Source organism: Macrotis lagotis, chromosome X, assembly GCF_037893015.1.
Source record: "Macrotis lagotis isolate mMagLag1 chromosome X, bilby.v1.9.chrom.fasta, whole genome shotgun sequence".
Classification (NCBI taxonomy): Eukaryota; Metazoa; Chordata; class Mammalia; order Peramelemorphia; family Peramelidae; genus Macrotis; species Macrotis lagotis.
In genome coordinates this window covers 204,595,572-204,612,644 of record NC_133666.1, presented here as the reverse complement: position 1 = coordinate 204,612,644, position 17,073 = coordinate 204,595,572, and the positions used below count along the sequence as shown (strand labels likewise).

The 17,073-nt window shown below is 35.7% G+C and overlaps 1 pseudogene; it reads left to right on the top strand.

Annotated features, from left to right (window-relative positions):
* Positions 1 to 11,978: 11,978 nt before the first annotated feature.
* Positions 11,979 to 16,814, top strand: LOC141498946 (lysosomal-associated transmembrane protein 4B pseudogene; annotated as a pseudogene).
* Positions 16,815 to 17,073: the final 259 nt, after the last annotated feature.

Below are 17,073 nucleotides of genomic sequence, written 5' to 3'. Positions count from 1 at the left end.
AGAATCTAACACACCCTGGGCGATTCTACCTGAGGCCTTATAATTCTCATTTACAAGCATATATATCTGACAGGTTCTCAGAGGGATTATTCAAGAACCAGTTTGAAAGGAATTTGGAAGAGATTCATAAGAAATGGGATGCCTTCAACCACATTCAGCTGAGTTTCCCAGACAGAACCTTACCCTCTCTTATGATTTATTCATTGGTCATCATTGGAAAGAATACATTACAAATAACACTATTCAATATTCCTCCATGATCTAGGCAACTTATAGAGTCCTCTGACTATTATTGAACACTGCCTAAGTATATAGAATGGACTCACATTGCAGATGATGAGAAAGGGCCCCCACATTAAAGAGGACAGCCTCTGAATTTCTTCTACTATCCAGTTTATAGTAGTTTTCTATCCAAAGACAATTTTTTTTAAAAACCTTCCATCTGTACTTACTTTAGTCTTAAATTTATTTAAAAAAAATAAGGGTTATTGAATAACAAGTAGATTTTATTTAGTCTAACTCAACTTATGTTAAACTGTCATTCATTTTCTTTTTTTTCAATTTATACATTTTGATAGATATTTATTTTATTTTTTGAATAATTTAATTTTTCTAATTACTTGTAAAAACAATTTTAAAATTCATTTTTTAAAATTTGAATTCCAAATTCTCTCTTCTCCTCCCTCCCTGAACCCATTGAAAATAATAAGCAATTTGACATATAGATTTACACATGTATGACACTTATGCAAAACATCTTTCCATGTTAGCCATGTTGTGAAAAAAAAAGTAGATTTTAAAAAAAGAAAAAATGAAAAATAAAGTTAAAAACCATATGTTTTGATCTATATTCAAACTCATCAGTGCTTTCTCTAAAGTTGGATATCATTTTAAATTCTAAACCCTTTGGAATTTTCTTGGCTCATCGTATTGCTGAGATTAGTTTAGTTATTCATAGTTAATCTTCATACAATATTGCTGTTACCCAATACATGGGTCCCCTGATTCTGCTCACTTATTTTATTTTCAGCTCATGTCCATCTTTCCAGGTTTTCCCAAAAGCATCATGTTCATCTTTTCTTATAGTTATTGTTTGTCTTTCATTGTCAAAGAGAACTCTGACTTCAGGAGATATGTTTCCATGCCATGGAAGTGAATTGGATTTAAGTGAGGGCAGGCTGTGAAAAGTCACTAGCCTCATTTTTCCCCTCCAGAGCCATCAAGGTCCAGCAGCTAGATATGGTTGAGGATGAATGGAGATGGCCCTGGATGTAGTGGGAGACTTTGGTCTTTTTAAATTCTGTCTGACTGAAGCAGTGATTAAGACTAGATAAGAAATAGGGAGAGAATTACATTTTTAATCTAGTCAAAAGAAATAATTGTCAATTATAGAGATAAGACAAGTAAAAGAAATTAAAGAATACAAACAGTAAATGAGAAGACAAAACTAGGCAGAGCCAAGATGGCGACAGGAAAGGATCGAGTCTTAGGCACTCTTTGATAAAACTTGAAACTAAGGACTCTAACTAAACTTTTGAGAGACAGAACCCATAAAGGGACCCAGTGAGGCCATTTTCCTACTCAAGGTAACCTGGAAAAGAGCAGAAAATCTCTGCTCCCCAGGGTTGGAGGGGTGGCCCGCCAGAGTGAAAAAACTTCGGCCTCCCAGAGGCAGTCCAGGATGCTGGGAGCCAAGGCTCACAGCAGTGGGGGAGTCTCCAGAGCTGCACCCCAGGGAGCACCAGGCACAAAGTGGGGGAAGGGGGGAACCTCTGCCAGAGCGAGCACTTGGAGCCCAGCCCTCAGGACACACAGCAAGTGGCATGGTCTTTCTGCAGCCCAGATCCAGAAACAGAAGCAGGCAGAGCCTGTAAGCAGGAGCTCCCAGGGCATGAGCCCATTGAGCTGAGGGAGAGGAGTGAAGAGAGTGAGACTGCAGAACTCTGTCCTCTGGCTCTGGAACAGGACTCTGGGGCTCTGACCACATTCAGATCCTGACAGGAGTCTAGGCCCCCCCATAGAACAGCACCCCCCCACCTCAGCCCTGTGGCAGAGGGGGGCACTTATGGTCATTCAAAGACCAGGAGGGAAGACAGAGCCTCACACACTGAGACCCTTGTGGGAGTGTCCCAAAAGCTCAGGAAGCACCAGAAAACCAGGCTCAGGCTGGGAAAATGAGCAAGCAGAGAAATAAGAGGAAGACCATTGAGAAATATTTTGCATATGTGCACAAGAAGGATCAAAATACTCAGTCTGAAGATGAGGAAGCACAAGCTCCTGCATCTAAAGACTCCAAGAAAAACAGAAATTGGGCTCAGGCTATGACAGAGCTCAAAAAAGACTTTGAAAATCAAATGAGGGAGTTAGAAGAAAAACTAGGAAAAGAAAGGAGAGAGGTGCAGGAAAAACATGAAAATGAAGTCAGCAGCTTAGTCAAGGAAATCCAAAAAAATGCTGAAGAAAATAGCATGCTAAAAACCAGCTTAGGTCAAATGGATCAAACAGTTCAAAAAGTTATTGAGGAGAAGAATGCCTTTGAAAAGCAAAATTGGCCAGATGGAAAAAGAGATAAGAAAACTCTCTGAGGAGAACAAATCCTTCAGACAAAGAATAGAATTCAGGGAGATTGATGAATTTAACAGAAATCAGGAATCAATACTTCAAAACAAAAAAAATGAAAAATTAGAAGAAAATGTGAAATATCTCATTGAAAAAACAACTGATATAGAAAACAGACTTAGGAAAGATAATTTAAAAATTATTGGAATACCTGAAAGTCATGATCAGGAAAAAGGGCCTTGACATCATTTTCAAAGAACTACTACAGGAAAATTGTCCTGATATTCTAGAAGCAGAGGGCAAAATAGAAATGGAGAGAATCCACCGATCCTCCTGAGAAAGAGATCCCAAAAAACCAACCCCTAGGAATATTATAGCCAAGTTCCAGAACTCCCAAGTCATAGAGAAAATATTACAAGCAGCTAGAAGGACACAGTACAAATATTGTGGAGCTGCAGTCAGGATCACACAGGACTTAGCAGCAATTACATTGGAAGCTTGTAGAGCTTGGAATATAATATGCAGGAAGGCAAAAGAGCCTAGAATGCAGCCAAGAATGAACTACCCAGCAAGGATGAATGTCCTCTTCCAGGGAAAAAGATGGACTTTCAATGAACCAGGGGAATTTCAAATGTTCCTGTTGGAATGGCCAAAGCTGAACAGAAGGTTTGATCTTCAGATACAGGACTCAGGTGAAGCATGGAGATTGGAGGAGAGGGGGAAAATATGAGGGACTTAATGAAGATGTATTCCTGCATGTATTCCTGCATAGAAAAATGACACTCATAATACTCATATGAACTTTCTCAGTTAATAGAGCAGGTAGAGGGAGCTTTTATAGTTGAAGCACAGGAGAAAGCTGAATTTGAAGATAAAATATGGTGTAAAATGGAGTCAATAGGAAAAAAAGGGAAATGTAATGAGAGAAAGAAAAAGGAGAGGGAGAATAGTCCAAGATATTTCATGTAATAAGATTTTTTTTATTACCATGAGCTACTGCAATGATATGGAAGGGGGGAGGCAAGGGGGAATGAGGGAACCTTTGCTCTCATCAGAGGTGGCTAGGAGAGGAAACAGCATATATATACTCAATGGGGTATAGATATCTGGAGTAAGAAGGGGGGGAGCAGGGGGAAGGGGTGGGAATGTGAATAAAGGAGGAGAGGATGGACCATGGGGGGAGAGTGGTCAGATATGACACATTTTCTTTTTTACTTCTTGCAAGGGGCTGGGATTGGAAGGCCTGTCCAAGACCATGGGGCCAGGTGGATTCTGGGCCTAAGGGGTGGTATGGGGGCTCAAGGCTTCTTGGCCCCAGGATCAGGGATCTGTCTGCTGCGCCACTCAGTGACCCTACAGCAGAGTCAGAGTGAAAGGAGAGAGAAAATATAGTACATGGTAGTGGAGAAGTACGAAAGGAGGGAGTTGCGATCAGCAATGGCAACGTTGGAAAAATATGGAAATAACTTTAGCAATGGACTTATCATAAAGAATGTGATCTACCTGCGACAGAGTTGTTGGTGTTGGTACAAAGACTGAAGCACATTTTTTATTATTATTATTTGGGGGAGGGTGCAGGGCAAATGGGTCTGGGTGGCCTGCCTGGGGCCACATAGCAGGGTGATATTTGGGTGTCTAAGGCCGGATTTGGACCCGGGTGCTCCTGGCTCAAGGGCCAATGCTCTGTCTGCCACCCAGCCACCCCTACTGTTATTACTTTTTTATTTTATTTGGGGTTTTTTTTTCCTTCGTTTAGGTTTTTGCAGGGCAGTGGGAATCGGGTGGCTTGCATGTCACACGGCTGGGTGATTGTTGGGTCTACAGGGCTGGATGTGGGCTCAGGTGCCCATGGCTCTAAGGCTGGTGCTTCGTCCATTGCACCACCTGGCCATACCTACAATTATTACTATTATTTTTTTTAATTTTAATTTTTTTTCTCTCCCCTTTACTTTATCACCCAAGCAAGTCTATATTCATGGGGGGAGGGGTATTTTGTTTACTCTTAAACAAGAATATTTTATTAATGTAAAAAAAAATTTGTACAAAATGATAATTAAAAAAATAAATTAAATTAAATGAAAAAAGAAAGAAAAAAAGAAAAAACTATCAGTCTGCAATTGATATGATGATATACTTAGAGAATCATAGAGACTGAACTAAAGACTTAGTGATTTGTGAATGATCACAAACTCTTTTTTCCATCTTGGAACTGTGACCAGGGTACCTGCTCTCCTGTGGTTGCAAACTATTCCTTGCACTAAGACTGAAACCCAGGACTGTGACTGAGATCCAAGTAAAGGAAATGCAACAGAGATCTGCCCCTAGTGCCAGCAAAGGGATCCCTGTAAATCTCCTTCTGACCCTTTGTCCAATCTCCCTACCATCTGTAGATTGAGAAATCTGGAATCTTCCACTGCTATTGATTTACTTACCTTAAAGCCTTCTCCTGGTTTACTGGGTACAGTCTAGTCTGGTGAGGTCTACTCTAGACTGTTCTCTCTCACCCTGTTGCAACAGACATGTACTATCAATCTTTTAAATTGTCTTGGACTATTAAATTATTTCACTTCATCTTTATGTGGGTTCTGCCACTGTAAAATTTGTTTAGAGTAATTATTTAAAAGTATTTTGAGAGGTTTGGGGATAAATCTGTTAAGTCTTTGCCTTTATTTTGCTATCTTGGCTCCATTTCTCATTTCTAATTTTTAAGGGATCATTTTCTTAATCGAAAATTTTTAACTCCTTTTCCATTGGGGCCAATTCTACTTTTTAAAGGAGTTCTCTTCAATAAATTTCTGGACATCTTTTCCCATTTGACCAATTCTGTCTTTTAATGAGTCCTCCTCTTCAGTGGATTTTTGTGTCATTTATAACACAAATGTGACCTTGAAACATAAATCAGATTCAAACCAGAAAAAGGAAACTATAGCCTAATATCCTTAATGAATATGAATACAACAACTTGTCATAATGTCATCAAGGAAACTACAGCAGCATGTTACAAAGCTTATCCACCACAATGAGCCTTGATTTACCAGAGATGCAGATCCAATACAAGAAAAACTAAAACCATAGTAATAATAACAATAAAAATCATATAACTACATTAGAAGATTCAAAGAAAACTTTTGACAAAATACAAGAACCATTTGAATGCATTAATAAAATCAGCAGTCCTTGTATAATTGGGCAATTAGGTGGTACAGCAGATAGAACAACAGACCTGAAGAGGAAAGCAATAAATGTTGAAAAGGACATGGAAAAATTAGGACACTAATTCACTCTTGATAGAACTGAGAATTGATCCAACCATTTTGGAAAGCAATCTGGAATTATGCCAAAAGAGTTATTACATTGTCTATACTCTTTGACCCAGTAATACCACTACTGGGTCTGTTTCCCAAGATGATTAGGTGAAAAAAGGAAAAGAAACTTTTAAGTTCTAAAATATTACAGAAGCTTTTTGTGTTGTGGCAAAGAACTGGAAATTGCGGAGGTTTCCATCAATTGGGGAATGGTTGAACAAGTTGTGGTATATGATCATAATGGAATACTACAGTAATGTGGTCATTGATTATAGAAAAATATGGATAGACTTGCACAAAATAGTGAAACATGAAATGAGCAGAACTAAGAGAATGATGTTTATAGTAAAAATAATATTGTTTTAAGAACAACTTTGAGTAACTAAATAATTTTGACAACTATAAGTACCCAAATTAGCCAGAAAGGACAGATAATTACACTATCAGCATCTAGAGAAATAATTGAAAAATAGAAATATCTATAGAATGGTTTTGCATACATACATACATACACAGATATTTGTGTCTAACAGTAGTCATCTCTTGGGCAGGGGGAAGGAGGGAAGACAAAATGGAAAAAATAAATTACATGATAACTTTATTAAATATTGAAAAGAAAAATTAAGTTGTACAAAATAGATGTGCATTTTCATGTGCATTTCAATAGATACTTACTAGCTATGTGACCCTGGGCAAGTCATTTAAACCTATTTGCCTCAGTTCCCTCATCTATAAAATGTTTTGTCAAAAAAAACTCAAAGGGGTCTTGAATAATTAGATATACCCAAAATGACTGAACAAATATCTAAATAAAACTAAAAGTAATAATTATCTATGATAAGAATAAATTAAAGTCTCTTTTAGTAAGATTAAAGGTAAATCAAGGACCTCTATTTCAGCATTTCTATTCAGTATAGAGCTAGAAATGCTAGCTATAAAAATAAGACAAGAAAAATATATTAAAAGAATTCCCAAAGGCAAAAGACCTATATACAACCAAGAACAACATTTGTAATGACTGTTTATTCTTTTTTTTGTGATGGCAAAGAATTAGTAACTGAAAGTGTAGTTTGAGGTGTTTATGTGTTTATATGTGTGAGAATTTGTTTAGCTATATAGGAAGTTATATATACATGCATATATTCATATTTGGAAGTGGGCAATGTGGGAATTTTTATTTTGTTTCAGAATAGATATTTAATGACTGCTGCTTTATAATACAACATGATGTCTAGAAGTACTATTCTTCTCTTATCCCTAATTCTTTTTATTGTTTCTCTTAGGATACTTAATCTTTTATTTTTTCATATAGATTTGGCTATTATTTTAATGAGCTTTATAAAATGTCTCTGATAATTTGAGTTTATAGTATAAAAATACAAATAACGTTGATCATATTGTCATTTATATTGTATTGACTTGATTGAAGTTATGCAATTTTTTATTTCTTCTATTTTTCTTCATTTTTTTCTATATGATTTTATCTTATTTTCAGTTCCAGATTCTATAGACCTTTTCTTACTTCTTCCCCATACATTAAGGCGAGAAATACAAAACTCATTACAAATATAAAGTTATGCAAAATAAATTTCAACATTGACCATATTCTAAAATTAACAGAAAAAGAAAAAAAAAGAGAGAAATACTTTAATCTGCACACATTTGAAGATGGATAGAATTTTTCAATTCTAGTCCTTTGGAAATGTGGCAGGTTATTGAATTAATTAGTTACTAAGTATTTGACAGTTGTTCATCCTTAAATATTGTTGTTATTGAGTAAATTGTTCTTTTAGTCCTATATACTTCACTTTGCTTTGTGTTTTATAAACCTTTTCATATTTATCTGAAACAAACTCCTTTTATTTCTTTTTAAAATAAAAAAATTTCCACTTCTTAATTCATCATATAATCTCATAATCTTACTTTTCAAAGAAGCATTCAATATGACAACTAGTATTTTTAGAGAGAAAAAGACAAAGTTCATAAATGAATTAATAAATTGAAAGAGTCCAAAATCATAGACCTTTCCATCTCCAAAAATAGCTATGTGAGAAGATGTCTTGCCAAATTTATATATTCAAGTCAAACTGGATGTTTTAAATTTTGTTACATTTACAATTTTTGAGTGTGTTGCTCATTCCATTTACTTTGTAGTGATTGTGTATAAGGCTTTACATATTCATTCTGTTTCAGTTTATATAGATCTTTACATGCTTCTCTATAATTCATTATGCACTTCATTTCTAACAGCAATGTCATATTACATTTATGTACCATAATTTTTTTAACCATTCCACGATTGATGGGTGTCTACTTTATTTCCAAACTATAACAAAAAAGAGCTGTTATAAATATTATGGAATGTATGGGGAAAACTTTCTTGCTAATGGCTTTCTTGAGATTATTAAAGCCAATAATGATGTCTCTCTGATTCTGATTCTCTTTATTTGCATATTTCCAAATTGTTTTCCAAAATGAAAGCTTTCATTTCATTTCACTACTCCTCCAATAATGTGTTAGTCAGCTCATCTTTTCAAAATCCCTCCACCATTGATTTGCTGTTATTTGTCACCTTCATCAATTCTTTCAGCAGGTATTCCGTAATATTCATATGCCATAACTTGTTCAGTCATTCCCCAGTTGGTGGGCATTTGCAGTTTCCAAATATTTGCCACCACAAAAAGAAATGTTATAAAAATTTTTGTATATGTAGGCCTTATCTAGTCAAAAACTTATAAGTGATATTTCTGAGTCAGAGGGTGTGGAAAACTTTATAGTCTTTTGAATGTAGATCCAAACTGTTCTCCAGAATAGTTGGACTAATTCACAAATCCACCAAAGATTGTGCCTATTTTTCCACATTCCATCCAGAACTCTCCATTTTTGTTTTTGTCTTCTTAGCAAATCTGATGCAGTGAGGTGGTACTTCAGAGTTATTTGATTTGAATTTCTCTAATTCACTAATTATTAATGATTTAGTGAAATTTTTAGGTGGCTATTCTTGACTTTGATTTCTTCTGCTGAAAACTCCCTTTTATCAATTTATCATTTATCAATTGGGCAATAGTTCTCTATCATATACATTTGACTCAGATCTCTTTATATTTGAGAAATGAGACCTTTATCAGAGAAATTCATTACAAAGAATTTCCCCTAATTCACTGCTTTTCTTTTAATGTTAACTACATTAATTCTGTTTGTGCAAAAATATTTTAATTACTCATAACAAAAATTATCCATTATCTCATTTAGTCATGAATTCTTACCCTGTTTATAAATCGAATAGGCAATTTATTTATTGCTCCCATAAGTTGATTATGGTATCATCTTCTAAATCATGTATCCATTTTAAACTGATCTTGGCATACTGTGTGATATATTGGTCTATGCCTAGTTTCTGCCAAACTGCTTTTCAGTTTTCCCAGCTGTTTTTTTTTTCAATTTTTCAATACCTAGAATCTTTGGGTTTGTCAAACATTAGGTTACAGTACTCATTTGCTTCTGCATACTGTATATATAAAATATTTCAGTAATCAGTCACTCTATTTCTTATCCATTACCAAATTGTTTTGATGATTATAACTTTATACTATAGTTTGAGATCTGATATTTCTAGGTCCCTTCCTTCCCATGGATATTTTTCATTGATTCCCTTAATTTCTCGATTCTTTCTTCCTGCAGATGAATATTTTAATCTTTTCTAACTTTATAAAGTAATTCTTTAGTAGTTTTATTAATATGGTATTAAATAGGAAGATTAATTTAGGTAGTATTGTAATTTTTATTATATTGGCTAAGCTTATGCATGAACAATTAATATTTGCTGAATTGATATTTTCATTATTTTTAGTTGACTCTAAAATTTGCTACAAAAATCATCACATCAGTGGTGGTGGGGAAATGATAATTTTGTTTCCTCTTTGCTTATGCTTATTTTTCTGTTTCTTTTTCTTGTTACTATAATTAGCATTTCTAATACTATATTAAATTATATTGAGAAGCTGGGCAGCATAGTGGATACAGTACTAGATGTAGAATCAGGAAACCTTGAGTTCAAATCTTGCCTTAGACACTTAATAAGCAAGTCATTTGTTTACATAAATTTACTTATCTGTAAAATGAACTAAAGAACCAAATCATTCCAGGATCTAAGAAAATTCCAAATGACATCATAAAGAATTATACATGACTGAAACAACCAAGCACAAAAAGCATTAAATAGTATTCAGGATAATGCATTCTCTTGCTTTACACCCACCCTCCACCCCCATTTTATTGGAAAAATCTTTGGTTGATTTCCTTTCCAGATGTGTTTTCCAGGTTTTAATTTTAGAAAGGTATCAGTTATAATACAAAGGAAAGGTTACTTTATTCCTATGCTAATTAGTATTTTTAAGAACAATAGGGAATTGTCTCTTATCAAATGTTTTTCCTGCATCTCTTGATATAAGATTGTTATTGTTTTGCTATTATAGTCAGTTATATTTATACTTTTCTGAATGTTGAAATACCTCTGAATTCTTAGTATAAAACCAGTCTAGATATTAAGTGTATAGCATTTATGATCTTACTGAAATCTATTTGCTAAAATTTTATTCTAAATTTTTGCATTAATATTAATTAGAAATATTGGAATATAATTTGCTTTCCATTCTGACTTTTCCTGGCTTAAGTATCAAGGCTACCTTTGTATCATAATAAAATTTGTCAGTATTGGGGTGGCTAGGTGGCGCAGTGACTAGAGTACCAGCCTTGGAGTCAGGAGTACTTGGGTTCAAATCCAGCCTCAGACACTTGATAATTACCTAGCTGTGTGTCCTTGGGCAAGCCACTTAACCCCATTGCCTTGAAAAAAAAATCTAAAACCAAAAATTGTCAGTATCCCTTCTTTTCCTATTGTTATCCAAAGAGATTTATAGTGTTGGAATGATTTGCTCTTTAAATGCTTGAATTTGTTTCTAAGTCTGTACAACCTTGTCCATTTATTTTGTTTTGTTTTACTTCTTTGTTTTTTAAGAGATACATCATGACTTCTTCATGTCTTTTTTATAAGATAGATTTAAATTCTCTATTTCCGATTCTTTTGATTCTGGTCTTTAAATTTCCATCTATTCCTTTTAGATTTTAAGTTTTACCAACACATTATTGTGTGAAATTTTTGTCAATAATTTCTTCATTTGTTTATTAGTTATGATTTCATCTTTTTTTATTTTTCACACCGAAAAGTTTTCCTTTTTTAAATTTAATTTAGCTAACAATTTCTCAATTTTTTTATTTACTCAGTGTTTGTATTTTTGCTTGGAAATTTCTTAATCACTTTAATTTTCAGAATTTTAATTTGGTATTTAATTTGGTATTTTTAATCTGTAAGTTTTGTAAGTTTCTTGATTATTCTTCCCATGGTTCATTTATTGAATAGAATTTTTATTATATTGTTGCCCACAAAAAATGAGCTTACTACCTGTTTTTCTGAATTTTTTTCTGTATTTTATACCTAATATGTGGTAAATTTTTATAAATGTTCTATGTACAACTGACAAATATGTTATACTCCTTTGATCCATCTTTAATAATCTCTAGAAATCCATCCTATTTGAGCTTTTTTTAAAATTATATTCATGTCTGTAACTTCCTTTGGGGGTTTGTTTATTTAGTTTTATCTTAGTCTGAAACTGAATATATTGACACACCATATTATTATAGTTTTTCTATTTATTTTTCCATTGTTTAAATACATTACTTTTTAGTATAATGCAGATTTCTATTTTTTCTGTTGCTTTTTTTCAGATCATGGATATAATTACTCACTTTTTTCACTAAAATCATAAAAGATATTGCTTCTGGCCCTTATTTTAATATTCCAAAACAGGATTCATCTGTTGTTGGGGTTTCTTTTTAGTTTTTTGCAAGGCAATGGGGTTAGGTGGCTTGCTCAAGGCCACACAGCTAAATAATTATTAAGTGTCTGAGGCCAGATTTGAACTCAGGTACTCCTGACTCCAGGGCCAGGGCTCTATCCACTGTGCCACCTAACTGCCCCATCAATCTCTTCTTCTGTTAAATAGTATTCTATTGAATTTTGGTTTTTAATTCATTCTGCTATTCTCTTGTTTTATGGGTGAGTTAATTCCACTAGTCAGCTGGATGGCACAATGGATAGTGTGCTGTGCCTGGAATCAGAAAGATTCAGCTTCCTAAGTTCAAATCTGCTCTCAGTCACTTACTGTTTGCCAGTTTTCTCATCTATAAAATGAGCTGGAGAAGGAAATGGCAAACTCTTCCAGTATCTCTGCTAGAAGACCCTAAATAGGGTCACAATGAGTCAGACACAACTGAAACAACTTAACAACCAATAATCCCATTCACATTTATAGTTAAGATTAATAATTGTATGCTTCCTTCCAACCTATTATCTTACTTTTCCTTCTTGTTGATTTCTACTCCCTCTTTAAAAAGATGGTAAGAAAGGATGAGTACATTTGACAGTAGTACCCATTGTTTAGTTAATCTGTTTCATGTTTCCTTCCCTTTTCTCTTTTCTGGCACAGTCTCAATCAATCTTTTCTTTTCCATGCTAAGCCCTCTTTAAGATCTACTCAGTTTAGTTAGAGTTTGTTTTTCTTAGAACTATTACTTCTCTTAATGTGCCTTCCTTTTTATTCTTTCCCTTCTGGTGTTGGCATTGTTGTCATTGTCATCATCGTCCTCATAGTCATTGTCGTTGTTGTTGTTGTTGAGTGAACTGTATTTCTGTACCCAAATGTGTGTGCATGTATTCTTACAACTGTTGACATTCAAAAGAAAGAGAGAGGTTTCAGGAGTTGAATGTTCCCAATCCCTATTCTCTTCATTTATCTTCTGTTCATTTTTAAGACTTCTATTTATGCTTACCCAGTTGTGCAAAATAATCTTCCCAACTCTTTCTATTCCTTTTTGTCCCTTTTCATTCATCTTTTAATCATTAAAATATAACAAAGGCACTCCCAAAAAGTCTGTCTTATTAGACTTTCTCCATATCTTCCAGTGATGTTTGGGTTCTCAGAAAACCTATGTTTCCTTAAATAATAATTGTATCACTTTTTCGTATTAGAATATAACACTTCATTCATGTTTAATTTTTTTTTGGATTGCTTATTCATGTTAACCATTTTTGTCTCAATTCCTGTGTTTCTATTTTAAAGTGGCTGTAGATTTGGTCTCTTTATAAAGAATGTTTAAGGGGCGGCTAGGTGGCATAGTGGATAAAGCACCGGCCTTGGAGTCAGGAGTACCTGGGTTCAAATCTGATTTCAGACAATAATTACCTAGCTGTGTGGCCTTGGGCAAGCCATTTAACCCCATTTGCCTTGCAAAACAAAAAACAGAAAAAAAAATAAGAATGTTTAAAAGTCCTCTAACTGATCACTCAAGATTTAGTAGTTACAACATATGTTGTGACTGAATAACAAATTTTCTATTCAGCCCTGTCTTTTCATGAATATTTTTTTTTGCAAGGCAAACGGAGTTAAGTGGTTTGCCCAAGGCCACAAAGCTAGGTAATTATCAAGTGTCTGTTATCAGATTTGAACCCAGGTACTCCTGACTCCAGGGCCCGTGCTTTATCCACTGTGCCACCTAGCTGCCCCATAATGAATATTTAGAAGTCTTTTATTTCATTAAAAATTCATTTTTCCCTTATAGGAGTATATTCTTTAGCTCAGTAATTTGTTGTTGAGTACTCTTTATCTTAAGCTGCAAAACCACCTCAGCAGACAATAGGTAGAGTGATGACCTCACCCCAGGGTAAAGCCCACCATTGATTGAAGACAAAAATATTTAACAGCTTCAGTCACTCCCTCCAGGCCAAGGGAGAGGGTCTCAATCAAAGTTACAGACACTCCAGAGAAATCAACCAGCACCCCCTACTGGCCAACTGGAGAAATTACACTCAGTGAGTAAATCCTCTAGCACTCCCTACTGGCCAGCTAGAGATATTGTACTCAGTGAGTAAAGCCTCTAGGGATTCCAACATCAAACCTCTGTGAACAAGCCCTTCACCAACTCAAGGTCCTAGCAAAATGAAGAGAGGCCAGAGGAAAGGAAGGTCTACAGAAAAATTCTTGGCAGGAAAAGATCCTAACTCAGAGAGACCTAGAACCTCTGAGGAGAATATGATCTGATCTCCAGCACAGAAAGACTTCCTTGAAGAAATAAGGAAGGAGTTTAAAAATCAATTGGAAAATTTGAGAAAAGAAACCCAAGAAAAGATTAACACCTTGTAACAAGAAAACAATCACTGGAAAATACAATTGGACAAATACAAAATGAGAATAATTCTCTCAGATCCTCAATTACACAAATGCAAAAAGAAAATAATTCTCTCAAAACCTCAATTGGTCAAATGGAAAGCTCTTTCAAAAATAGGACTGACCAATTGGAAAAGGAGTTGCAAAAGGTAAATGAAGAAAATTCTTCTCTAAAAAATGAATGGAGTCTGTGAAAACTAATGACTTTATGAGACAGCAAGAGCCTGTTAAAGAAAAGCAAAAAATTGAAAGAATAGAAGAAAATATAAAATACCTCATCAGCAAAACCACTGACTTCAAGAATAGATTGAGGAGGGACAATCTGAGAATTATTGGTCTTCCTGAAAACATTGAAAAAAAAAAGCCTGAACTTATATTACAGGATTTAAGGATAGAAAATTGCCTCCATATCATGGAACCAGAGGGCAAAATAGTTACTGAAAGAACACATCGCTCCCCTCCAGAAAGAGATCCTAAAATGAAAACACCAAGGAATGTTGTAGTCAAATTCCAGAACTATCAAGAGATCAAGAGAAAATCCTGCAAGCAGCCAGAAAGAAACAATTTAAATACCAAGAAGCCACAGCATGGATTACATAGGACCTGGCTGCATCAACATTAAGGCATCAAAGGTCCTGGAACAAGATATTCTGAAGAGCAAACGAGTTTGGAATGCAGCCAAGAATCCACTATCTGGCAAAACTGAGCCTTCTTTTTCAGGGGAAAAGATGGACATTTAACAGAATGGAAGAATTCCCAAAATTCCTGATGAAAAGACCAGAGCTAAATAGAAAATTTGGACATCAAACAGGAGGTTCAAGAGACTCATGAAAAGGTTTAAAAGGGGGGGGGTAAAGAAAAAAACTGCTATCCAATAAGATGAAACTATCTTTATCCCAGCATGGGGAAAAGATTCTCATAAATATTGAGAACTGTAACTCTAACAGAGAGAATATACCTAGCTAGAAGTGATGGACACTTACGACTTATCCATGAGACTGCTATCCAATGGGATGAAATTGGCTATAACTGTACTTGGGAGAAAGACTCTAATAACTCTCAAGAACTGTAACTCAGAGTGAATATACTTAGCCAGAAGTGATGGATACTCAGAATTTTCTATGACTCAGACAGAATGATTTAAAAACACTTCCTCGGGTGGCTAGGTGGCATAGTGTATAAAGCACCGGCCTTGGAGTCAGGAGTCAGGAGTACCTGGGTTCAAAACCAGTCTCAGACACTTAATAATTACCTAGCTGTGTGGCCTTGGGCAAGCCACTTAACCCCATTTGCCTTGCAAAAAAACCCAATAAAAATACTTCCTCCTTATAAAGGGGGACAGGAAGGAGACAAGATGAGGGAGGGGATTGAATGGGGTAAATCTCATTACATTAAGAGGTACAAAAGACCTGTGTTAATGGAGGGGAAGAAGGGAGGAGATGAGAAACACCTGAATCTTTCTCTCTTCAGACTTGGCTTAATTCAGACACACACACACACACACACACACACATACACACACACACAAACATAAAAAAAAATCTTACCTCTCTGGGCTTGGCAGAGCCCAGGATCCAGCCAGAGAGACTGTCAGATGGGCAGGGGAGGGGGTGCTCCTTAGAGTCCCAGCAGCTGGAGGTGGCCGGGTTGGGCCGGGAGCTCTCCAGTAAAGTTAGGCACGTGTTTGCGGGAACTCCAAGTGGGCAGAACAGCCATGGTGGGCAAGGCTGTGGCGACCCCAGAGAGCCAGGAGGGGCTCCTTGAGATGAAGATGAGCACCCCTGGACCCGCTTCTACTCCAACAGCTGCTGCCTGTGCTGCCATGTCTGCACCGGCACCATCCTGTTGGGCATCTGCTACTTGATCATCAGTGCCATGGTACTTCTCATCCTATTAAGCACCATGACAGATGCAGATCAGTATCACTTAACCAATTCTGAACTAGGGGCTGACTTTGAATTCATGGATGATGCCAACTTGTGCATCACAATTGCATTCTCCTTTCTCATGATCTTGATCTGTGCAATGGCAACATATGGTACATACAAGCAACATGCAGCCTGGATCATCCTGTTCTGCTACCAGATTTTTGATTTTGCCCTTAACTTGCTGGTGGCAATCAGTGTACTTGTTTATCCAAATTCAATCCAGGAATATATAAGACAGCTGCCTCCTCAGTTTCCATACAAGGAAGATATCATGTCAGTGAATCCTACCTATCTAGTCATTATTCTCCTCTTTATCAGCTTTTAAGGGTTACCTGATTATCTGTGTCTGGAATTCACTACATCAATGGCCGAAACTCTTCTGATATTCTGATTTATATAACCACCAATGATAATATGGTGCTGTTACCACCCTATGATGATACCACTACAGCCTCAACTGCAATGGGTGTAGGGGTAGGAGCAAGTATGGGTATGGGGGTGGTTGCTGGTGCCAGTGGAGGTGATGCTGCAAGTAAAGAACCCCCAGCACCTTATGTATCTGCCTGAGCCAAAAGGTGGCTTGACATTAGAAACAACAGCTTTCCTCAGACATGTGAGCAATAGAATATTCAGATATGCGCCCCCTATGATTGCCCATCTGTCTGTCTTCTCTTGTTATTTTCAAACAAAGAAGCCCATTATCACCACTACTATTCAATATCATATTAGAAATGTTAGCTTCAGCAATTATAAAAGAAAAAGAAATTGGAGGAATTAGAAGTGGGAAGGAAGAGACAAAACTCTCACTTTTTGCAGGTGACATGATGATAGACCTAGAGAATCCCAAGGAATCATCCAAAAAACTACTGGAAACAATGAGCAATTTTAGCAAAGTTGCAGGATATAAAATAAACCCTCAAAATTTCTCAACTTTTCAGTCTATAACTAGCAAGATACAGCAGGATGATCTGGAAAGAGAAATCCCATTCAAAGTAA